An 11,902-nucleotide genomic window follows, 5' to 3' on the forward strand; every position below is an offset into this window, starting at 1 on the left:
CTTCTAGAAACACCAGGACATGTCAGGACTTTTCTTCCACTCTATTCTTCCTTTCTGGCCTCCTTTGGATCCCAGGAACTTTAGCCTGTTGTTTAGCACTTTACATTGCCTTCATTTTGAACCAATCCGCAGCATTTCCCTGCTCTGACTTTCATGGAAGGTGGGGTTTCTGATGGCAATCACTTCCAGGTGAGTAGCAGAATTTGCCACTCTGTCCTGCTGATCTCATTTTCTCTTTCTTCACCTGGGCAAGGTGGTGTTGGGTCCGGTGTCTCCGTCCTTCCTAAGGTATTTTCTTCCACTTTAACAAAAGAGATTGTTCTTCCTTCCTCCTTCTAATCCTACAGAGAAATTCTGTACACTGTTTAGATCTGTCAGAGCAGTGCCTGAAGGTGACTTCTTCCATCAGACGCTCAGTTTCCCTGTTCATCATTCCAGAAGGACCTCGTTGAGATATCTTTGCCTCTCTGGCGACTATTGCCCACTGGATTCATTCTGACATCTTGGAAACTTATAAAGCCAAGAGCAAAAGGTCTTCTTCACTGGAGGTCGAGGCTTATTCCACTCTGGCAGTTGGGGCTTCCTGGACTGTCTGCTATCAGGCATCAACCTTGCAATTTTGTAAAGCTGCTACTTGGTCCTCCATCCACATTTTCTCAAAATTTCTACAGGGGTCACACTTATTCCTAACTAGATGTAAGTCTGGGCAAAAAAGTGCGGCTAGCTGCAGTCGCTCGGGTGATTTACACATTTATATATATTTACCAGCCTTTGGGATGTCCCATGGTTTCATTTGTTTCCTAGTGAAGCACCTAGAGTAAAGGACTTTTGGGTTTACTGTAGTCTTCCCAGCACCCACCCTTTTCTTCATGTTGCCTCATTGGGTGTGTGTGTGTATTGATAACTTTTTTTCTGTTTTCTTACTGCTTTTCTCACTAACTGAATAGCTTGGTTACCAGTAGGCTGGTGTATCTTGCTGGTGACAACTTATTTTTCTTAAGATTGGCTTTGGATTGGATTTGTATTTGCTTTCTGGCGGCAGCAGCATATACCCATAGTTTCCTGTGTTCCCCAATGAAAGATACAAGAAAGTGATTTTTACTGTTCGTCCAAAACCGTTTCTTGTTAAAAACATTGGCGGACACAGATCCTGCCACTAGGAGGTTCATCACCAGGTGAAAAAATAAACGTGTTCGCTTCGCTACATCCGTTTTAGCCTTGTGTCCATATGAGGTAGTATGGTGTCTTTCACTTTAGGTTACTATCCCAGGGAGAACACACCGTGCACTCCATAGTAGCATACCTCCGCGTGGACAACATTTCAACTTGTCCCTTATCCTCCATGGCTTCTGACATAGTGGACTGCCAGTATCCCCCCAATTATGAGAGGCCAGCAACACTGCAGGCATCCGAAGATGTTAGAAAGGTGAGTATACGTTTGGTCACTTCAGGGGTTTTCTGGACATCAGGAAATTCACAAAAGTCCTGTCCACCTCCCTCACCTTTTCTGCTGATCACTATATTTTAGATCCTCTGGGCCTTGTATCAAAAACCGTGTGGAGGGTGCATCGCTGCAGGTGGTCTGCCTACTCACAGCCTCGGCATCAATTTCCACCCTCAGTGTGGAGTTATGGGGGGTTTGAGAGCAGGAAAATTATGTTAATCAGCTCTTTTCCCCCTGGCCGATGTGGGATAGACCCTTTTTTCTGGGTTCTCCTGCTCCTTCCAGGATTTTCCTCACTTCTGAAAACTGCTCTGCTGCCATTCCAGGCTGCTGGTGATCCTGCACATCAGCAGAGTCCAGAAGTCCTCTTCCCCGCAGTCAGCAGCATTTTGGGACACATTTGTGGTTTTACTGCTCCTGTTCTTTCCGGAGTACTGGTTCAGGCCCCCCCCCCCCCCTTCTTTTTTTATTTTCCCCCAGGTGCCATGTTCTGGTCCTGGGAAAACACAGCCAGCCAGACCCCTGCTGTGGCATCTGTCACCCATTTTGTTTGCTCAGTGACAAAACGCTTACCATGTGGTCAGTCAGACTCTCTCCATGCTCAGATATCTTTTGGGGTCCCTCAAGATAGCCTTTTCGATCTTTCCTTTCACCGTATATGTCAAAGATCATCTGCGAGGCTTCACTTGCCGATCAGGGCTGTTATAGGGCTCCCATTCTCTGGAGACAGGCTCTTTGGGAAGCGTCAAGTTGAGATAATCAAGGATACCACTAGAGGCAAGAGTGTTGTGCTTGCACATAATTGTAGACACTTTCAACCCTTTAAGTGCCCACAGAGGCTTTTTTCTTTTCGAAATTTTTCTTGTCTTGTTGGAAGCAACAAAAAGCCTGCCCAATCCTCCGCACCCAGGCAACCCTCGTTCAAACCTAAACCTGCCTGGAATGCCCGTCCCAAGGCCACAAAGCCCTCCACATCCTGGTCTTCCACAGCATGAAGGGTTTTGCCCACTCAACTTGCCTCAAATTGGACAAGGCAATCCAGGGATGTCTGGATAGCTCACTTGATGCCTCGATCAGAGAGGTGGGTTCCTCAGGTTACAAAGTTGCATCCACCTCATTGCTATCAAACAGGTTTTTTATTTCAACCTCTCCAAGGACTCAACCTTGTGTGTAAGTTTTCTTCCAAGCTATCCATGAAATCAGTGTTAAGGAGTCATTGTTCTTTTTTTCAGAGGTACTATTCCAACCAATTCACAGTCAAAAAAATTATGGTCTGGCCTGACCCATCTTGGATTTGAAGATTCTCAACACATTTGTGAGAGTATGAAGATTTTGCAAAAAATCACTCTGGTCTGTTGTGTTGGTGGAACTAGGAGAATTTTTCTCTTTAGTGGACATACACAATGTGTATGTTTATATCCCCATTGTGGAGTCCCACCACCGTTTTCTTCACTTTGCTGCCCTCTTCATTTACAGTTCATTACTCTACCCTTTGGTCTAGTGTCAGCTCCCAGGGTCTTCACCAAGATGCTTGCCCTATTAATGGCACTCTTGCGTGCCAGAGTGGTGGCGATCATCGCTTATCTCGGCAATCTCTTGCTGAAGACCCCATCCAAGGAGGAAACCTTGTCCAGCCAACATATCAACTTGGACTACCTTGATTCCTTCAGTTGGATTGTCAACACCCAGAAGTCTTGTCTAATGCCATCTCAGCACCTGGAATTTATGAACCACAGGACAAGCTCTCTATTCTTCAGTCTGGAGTGACTCAGTTGCGGACAGTGTTCTATCCCTTTTTGCATGAGAATTCTGGGCTGTATGCTGTACAATCCTATCTTTTTGGAATAAGTCAATAAGCACTCAGGATCAACGTATCTTCCTCGACATTCAAGTCCACAGATACTTCTCTGGTGGTTAACAGCCACAGCTCTGATTTTCAGCAAGTCCTTCCTCCCTCTTCAATGGAAGGTGGTTACAACCGATACCAGTCTCTTGGGCTGGGGAGCATTGTTCAAACATCACTCTGGTCTCTGGAGGAATTCTGCCTTCAGATCAACCTGTTAAAAGGACCATCTTCCTAGCTCTCTCCCACTGGTCCTCCCTCCTAAAAGACTGTCTGCTTCCAGTGGAGACCAGACAACCCAGCCACAGTCGATTAACAAAATCAAGCAGCACGTAATATTCATATGGGCCAAGAGCATATTTTAATCTCTAACTCTCCCCAACTCATACGGCACTGATAACCTCAGTGTAGTACTCCAAATTACATATAAATACAAGAGAATGGAGTAGACACACACACTACCAAATAAAAGAAATTTCTTTTATTAAATAATTAACCAAACAAACAGATGTAACCTTTGATTACAAAAAGGATCACAAGTAAAATACGGAGGAAAACAATGCCAGTACCTAGAGGGGATCCAGTCGGTCAATAGTATAACATGAGCAAACAAAGGTAGCAGTACACCGGTGCAGACTCACGTCCGCATAATAGTTTTAGTCACCACACATATATCGCTCCATAGTGAACATCCATGTACAGCCACCTCAAAGTCAAGCGCTATATTCAATAATGTGCTTACCAATGGTGAGTCAGGACCGACAACGATTTCCCCGCAACCCCTGCCGCGCGTTTCGCGTGCCCGCTTTCTCAAAAGGGGAAGTAGCATAGTAAAGACGTCCATCCCACTTCCGTCAGACACGCACCACACATGCGGGTGACCAATCACCCCATGACGTCAGTAAACATGCGTACTGCGTGTACCACAGACGGCAGATGAGAAGACAGTGCCGGGCGAACACATTGCGCACGTGCACTCTCAGCGGCCATGTTGTTTAAGACCAAAAGGAATGATAAGGGGCGGAAACTGAGTTCCCATACTAAAACCCTGTCACATATTATAAAAGTGTGTACAAAATATCAAGGAATGATATAAACAAGATCAATATATAAGAGTGACGAAAGTGAATGGTAAAGTGCTAAATGGAAATTATAAAAAGAAAAAAAATACAAAATACAACAGATAAACACTGATAAGAAAGTGTATATAGCTAAAAGTCATTGAATAAAAATGACACAGATAATGTGACATTATGTGAAAATAGTGTCATATTATTATAAGAAGAATAAATATCAAATAGAATTAATCAGATGAAATTGCTTCCTCAAAACTAGCAGCACTGCACATAATGGAACAAATAAATGTCCCATATAAATATAAACAGTCCAAATCGTGAGAACAGGTATAATTCCAGCTCCGCAGGTTCCGATGATAGTCCAAATGTATGGGATCCCAAATGGGTAAGATGATTTTGTCAAAAAGACGACATGTGAAACATCCACTGAAATTAATAACTAAAAAGGACAAAGACAACATCAATTAAAAACAAAAATAATAAAAGATTAGCAAAGACTGGTACATTATTTCGGGAAAAATATTTACAATCTAGAAAAACACCACGCACGAGACTGTGGGGACAAGTCATCCAATTGTGGCCGTCATTTAGGTAACTCAGAAAAAGGGTGCAAAACTCAGCTTTTCATTCAACCCCTTCGGGGACATAGTATCCAAGATAGTGATCCATCTACACTCACGTTGGGCCAACATTTGCTTAACATCTCCACCCCTAATACCAACGTGGATCCGATCAATACCTCTAACCTTCAGGCCACTGGGGTCAGACCCGTGACAAACCCTGAAGTGCCTTGGTATAGTTTTTAATGTAGATAAATCTGATACCTCCCTCGCCGCCAAGACATCACGTACGTGCTCCCGAGTTCTGATTTTTAATTCTCTAGATGTGAGACCGACATATATCAGGGAGCAGGGACAGGTAGAGTAATAAATCACGTGTGTGGTGTTACAGGAAATATAATCACGGATAGTATACTCCCTGCTCCCATCTGATGAAATGAAGGTCCCACATCTCAATATATTGCGGCACGCAACGCATAAACCACAGGGGAAGCAACCATGTCTAGGGCCACCTGTATTAAATAAGGTTTTTTGTTTTGCCACATAGTGGCTTTTTACCAGGTGCTCTTAAGTTTTTGCTTCTCCTCTGCGTGACACGTGGAACAAGAGGTATCGTTGCAGCCAGAGTGGCATCAGTATGCAATATAGGCCAATGTTTCTTCAGGATGTCACGGATCTGCTCCCAGCGACAGTTAGAGGTAGAGATAAAGCTGAGCTCATAGTTCCCTCTTTCAACCTTCCTTTTAGATGATGTCAGAAGGTCACCCCTTTTTGTTGCTCTAGCTCATTTGTAACCTGCCTTAATACAATGGGCACTGTACCCCCTGGACTTAAACCGATCAGTGAGAATCCTTGATTGCTCTTCAAACCGAGCTTCTGTCGAGCACACCCTCCTGTTCCTAAGAAACTGGCCAACTAAGATGGCTTTAATCACCGAATAATTGTGTGCCGATGTAGCATGTAATAGGGAGTTGATGGAAGTGTCTTTTCTATATAAATCAGTCTCAATCCGCGCATCCTCCCCAACACACAATTTAATGTCCAAAAAATCGATACTCTTCCTGTGACATTTAAAAGTAAACCTCAAGTTGAAAGAATTATCGTTAAGTTGTTGCATGAAATTGGATAGGCTGGCTTCGTCACCCTCCCAGATCATCAATACATCATCGATGTAACGAAACCAGCCCATCACTGGGTCCGCGGCGTGCGCTCTGTCACACTGGAAAACCTGCCTCTCACAAAATCCAAGAAACAGGTTTGCATACGACGGAGCACACGCTGCGCCCATCGCGGTACCTTGTGTCTGCAAAAAAAAAAGATCATTGAAAACAAAAAAATTATGTGTCAAAGCAAATTCTAATAAATCCAAAACAAAATCTGAAAAGTGACCATCCCAGTTGGCCGTCTCGAGGAAGAAGCGGGCTGCCCTTAAGCTGTCTGAATGTCTGATTGACGTATATAAAGATTCAATGTCAATTGTGACAAGCATCATCCCATCGTCAACACAGATCCCGTCAATCTTGGTGAGCACATCCGTGGTGTCTCTGACATATGAGGGGAGTGTCTCCACTAAGGGTTTCAAGTAAAAGTCAATAAACTTACAGATATTATCACACAACCCTCCTATGCCAGAGACTATTGGACAGCTCGGGGGATTTGCAGCATCCTTGTGCACTTTTGGCAGAAGGTAAAACGTAGCCACTTTTGTAAATTTAGGCAAAAGTCCCTCAAAGATCTTCTTTGGGACAATACCTGACTCATAAGCAAAGGTCAAAATAGATTCCAGATTAGTATAAAAAATCTGCATAGGATTTTGAGGGAGAATCCGATATGTGTATTTGTTTCTAAGCTGCCTAAACGCCTCCCTCTCGTACTTTTCAATCGGCCAGATGACGACGTTCCTCCCCCTAGTCCGCCGGTTTAATTACCACATCATCCAATAATTGTAGCTCTCTCAAAGCTTGTCTCTGTTGGGAGGTGAGGTTGTCGTTACACATATGTTGCAATATTTTTTTAAAATCTTCTGTAACCAACCTACAAAATATCTCCACCTGTGGACAGACGGACAAGGCGGGGAACGTCGACGATCTGGGTATGACCGAAGAGGGAAAAGTACCTGAAGTCTCTGGTTGTTGCTCTCTAAGCAGATCCTCCAAGGCCCCTAAAGCCTGTTGTTCGGCAACACTCGTGAGGCCCAATTGTAAACCAGTCTGATTATGTAGCTTCTTCAGGACGAGTTTGCGACAAAGGAGATGAACATCCTTTAAAGCTGTAAAAAGATTGAAGCTGTTACATGGTACAAAGTTTAAACCTAATTTGAGAAGCTCACATTGAGTCTCAGATAGAGGATGAGAGGAAAGGTTAATCACCTCAAGGTTAGTGTTTTTAGCCTTCCGTTTATAAACAGGAGGTGAATACTGTTTCCTCTTCTTGTTATTAGTACGTTTCCTCAGATTGCGTATGCCTCCAACTTTGTCTCCCCCAGACGCTTTAGTCTGTCCTGAGGCTACACTTGATTCATCGGCCAATGTTATTGATGAAACAGAACCTGATCTTATCTGTGAGGTAAAATGATGATACATCTTGTGTCCCTTCCATCTTCCAGCCACAGTCGCTTAGCTGAGCCATCAAGGGGGACCAGGAACCGTTCAACTGTGAAGGAGGCTGCCAGCATTCTTGACTGGACTTGGCAGCACATTTCACAATTCCAGCATGGAAAACTGGGCAGCAAATTTTCTCAGCCAAGAAACTCTGGATCTGGTGGAGTGGCTCTCATCTCAATCACAAACTTCCATCCTACATATTCAGGTCCCACGACTCAAGGGTCTTTGCGGTAGACACTGGTCACTCTATAGGCATAGTTGTCTCTTGTCTATGTCTTCTACTTGGTGACTTCAAGAGAGTCAAAATGGAAGTCTCCCTTTAAGGCTGGGGTCACACTTGCGAGTGCAATGCGAGAGACTCGCATGAGTCTCTCGCACCAATACCCGCTACTGCCGCCTGCACTAGGGACCAGAATGTGCAGCTGCATGTATTTCTATGCAGCTAAATGTTCCGGTCCCGAGTGCCGGCGACAGTGCCGGGTATTGATGCGAGAGACTCGTGCGAGTTTCTCGCATTGCACTCGCAAGTGTGACCCCGGCCTAAGCCTCTTTGTAGTATCTCTCTCTTCTAAGATCCTTTTGTGGAAAGTGGCATTCCTGGTAGCCATAACCTCCAGTCATAGGATGTCCAATTTGGATGCCCTATCCTGCAGGGCTCCCTTTCTTGTCCTTCACTAGCACAAGGTGACCATTCATCTAATTTAATATTTCCTTCCAAAGGTGGTTTCGGCTTTCCATATTAATTAGGACATTGTTTTCCCCTCCTTTTGTCTATCCCCGGTTCATTCCCAGGAGCATTCTTTTCATTGTCTGGATCTACTTAGAACCATCATTCATGACCTATCTTTCAGTTACGGAAGCCTTTCAGCTTAGCGTTTCTATGTTTTGTGACTCCAGACTGTCTATGGAAGGACTTGTGAGCCTCCAAGACCAATGCTCAATGGATTAGGTAGGACCATTGTGGAATCCTTTAACTTCAAGGGAAAATCTCTGCCTCTTCCGGTCACTCCTCATTCCAAGGAGTTCGGTGAATCCTGAGTGGTCAGGATCAAGCCTCTGCCACTCATGTCTGTAATGCTGCCACTTGAGCCTCTGTCCTTACCTTTGTAAAATTTTACAATATCCCCTTTGGCGGAAGATGCTGTAGACCTCCGCCTATTAGACGGGGTGGTGCTGTTGTTTTTTCCCAAGGTCCTGGGTCCCATCAATGCTGTTAACGAGAAAATTGGATTTTTGTACTTGCCGTAAAATCCAATACGTTGGGGGACACAACTTTCTTCTTATTTCAGTTGATTTCTACCGATGATCAGTTGTCACTCCCTATCTACTATTCTTCCCCAGGTTCAAGTCTTGTTGGTTCGTGGTTGTTTTATATATTTTTTTTTAATAGTTTTGCTCGTTTGGGTTTTATTTCCTACTGCTTTTGACACTAATCCGAGCTGAGTAGTGTTTGATGATAGGGCCGGAGATGACACTTTTTTCCAACTTGTGCTAAGCCTACTAGTGGCAGGGTGTATACCCATGTTTTCGTGTCCTCCAATGTATTTACGAGACACGGATTTTATTGTGAGTACAAAAATCCAATTTTTTGTTCACTCTGTCATCCAAAATTTGAATTTAAAAAATCAAAATCAAAAAACTATATGTAGTCCAAATGGTAAAAATAAAAACTAAGAGATCGCAGGGGGCCAATGCGCAATACTGTAGTATTGCTGTATATAGTAAAAGCGTTCAGACGATCACAGGTTCAAGTCCCCTAAGGGGACTACAAAATACAGTAAAAAGTACAAAACAAATTAAAAAAAAGTTCCAATCACCCCTATTTTCCTCATTAAAAATTTATAAAAAAATAAATACACATACAGTAGGCGGCATCACTATGTTTGTAAAAGTCCAATCTATCAAAATATCAAATTAATTAACACTATCAGCACACGGTATAACGAGAAAACAGATCAAAACCCCAGAATTGTGATTTTTGCCCACCGCAAATAAATATAAAATCGTACCTACCCCCAAATGGTATCAATAAAAACATTGGCTCAGGGTACAATAAATAAGCCCCCACAACGCCCCATTACCTGACAATTGAAAACATTACGGCTCTTGGAAAATGGCGGCACAGGCAAAAAAAATTTTCTTTAAAAATTTCAGAATTGTTTTTTTAACAAGCAAATAAAAAAACAAACAAAAAGAAAACAAAAACTTTGCATGTTTGCTATCGCCATAATTGTACTGACCAGAACAATCATATTTCCAGGTAATTTTGACCATATAATGAACACTATAAATAAAAAAAAAACGGTGGCGGAATTGTGCCATTTCCAAAATTCTGCCACACTTAGAATTTTCTCCCTCTTTACAGTACACTACCAGATAACATGGATGGGGTCATTCAAAAGTACAACTTGTCTTGCAAAAAACAAGCCCTGGTATGGCTATATTGAAGGAAAAAATATTACCTGGAAGAAGAAGAAAAAAGGAAAGCGCAAAAGAAAATTGCCACGTTAGAAAGGGATTAAAAGGAGACGGGCATCCCTGGGATGTATATGACCTATTAATATGGCTCTTCTCTCCCCCGACTGCATGCAGAGGAACACGATAAAGCGGCTGCTGCCGGTCACTAAATCAGTTTCTCATATCTGCCACAATCACAGGACAATATGTATTTTGGGGCCGGTTATGGACACTTGGTTCCTAATAGCGCAGTATCTGTAGAAGAAGGCAACGCTCTTGACTCGCCATCTGCCTCCTTGTGGCAGCAGAGTGCAATAACAGGCATCCACGCCGCCTCCTTCCCCTTAACAAAGACACAAGCTTCTACATAATTAACAATAATAAAGCCCTGATTATATAATTAGGTAAGACAATTGCTTTCCTGTGTTTCTGCATAGTTTCAGAATTAAAACTGTAGTCCATAACTTTGCACAGACAAGACACTTGCTCTTATCGGAACTCAAGGATACGCTGCCCTCTAGTGGCAATGGCCTGGTCTTACAACTAGATAAAAAAAGTAAATATTATTATTATTATTATTATTATAGCGCCATTTATTCCATGACGCTTTAAATGTGAGAATGGGTGTACATAATAAAATACAAGTACAGTAATCTTATACAAGTCACGACTGGTACAGGAGGAGAGAGGACCCTGCCCGTGAGGACTCACAATCGACAAGGGATGGGTGAGGATACAGTAGGTGAGGGCAGAGCAGGTCATGCAGCGGTTTGGTGGTTACTGCAGGTTGTAGGTTTATCGGAAGAAGGGAGATATATATACATATTTATTGTGAGGCAGTGATAGGTATTATATGCGAGCGTTGCATAGAAGAGTATTAAATCCGATGGAGTACATTGCAGTCACAGACATAGTTGTGGCTGCAGTGCAAAATAAAAGTGTGGACCTGGTTGAGTTATTTGGCCAAGGCAATGTTCAGGAAAACCCGTTATAGGCATTTATTTTTGGAGTGAACTACAGGATGGTAGTGGGACGGTTCACTCCCTCCAAGCCGGGTCTTACAAGTGGCCCATGGCCACAGATTCCATTTTAAAAACCCTGCAGTAAAGGGTTGGGTGTTTCAGTGTGTTTGCAAGTGGCAGAGCAGGTGGCTCTGCATTGTCCACCTTGTGAGATAACACAAAGCCAAGAGCGGCAAACGCCTGGCACACCGCAGCGTAACACGGTGGTGCAGTCGCCCTCGACAACGGGTCTCTATACGGACTGTTTTAACACCACGGCTGCGATCCGGATGGTACTGTGTGCTGTATATCGTGCAAGTTGTTTGGACATAAAACACGTTTGCTGTGAACTTTCCTGTGGTCCCTGCCTATCACACTGCACCAACCCCGCTGCATTACAATATATAAATTATTGTGCCCTTAATCATGAGCCAACATATTCCTGTAGACTAATCTAAGCATTTATGGATGTCTGTATAATGATGGAACAGTCCTTTAGATTGCTGGGGAGGGGGTCCATACGGCCAGAACCCTAGCTCGTATATTTTGCTGCTATTCTAACCTAGACGCGACGTATGGTAATTAGGCTACAGGAATTCAGTGCCTCCGGCACATGGAGGACGGATCCATGTGTCCATTTCATTAACATCAGTGTAGGTCGTAATCTGGTCAGAAAATTCTATATGGCTTAAATGAAACCAATTGCCAGATAAACAGTCATGGCCAAAAGTGTTGGCACCCTTACAATTGTTCCAGAAAATGAAGTATTTCTCCCAGAAAATTATTGCAACTCCCCATGTTTTGTTATACACGTTTATTTCCTTTGTGTGAATTTGAACACCACAAAAAAAAAAAAAAAAGAGGAATAATATTTGGTTGCACACCATTTGGAAAAGATAACTGCAATCTATCGCTTCC

This window comes from Ranitomeya variabilis, chromosome 1 (assembly GCF_051348905.1).
Source record: "Ranitomeya variabilis isolate aRanVar5 chromosome 1, aRanVar5.hap1, whole genome shotgun sequence".
In the NCBI taxonomy this organism is placed as follows: Eukaryota; Metazoa; Chordata; class Amphibia; order Anura; family Dendrobatidae; genus Ranitomeya; species Ranitomeya variabilis.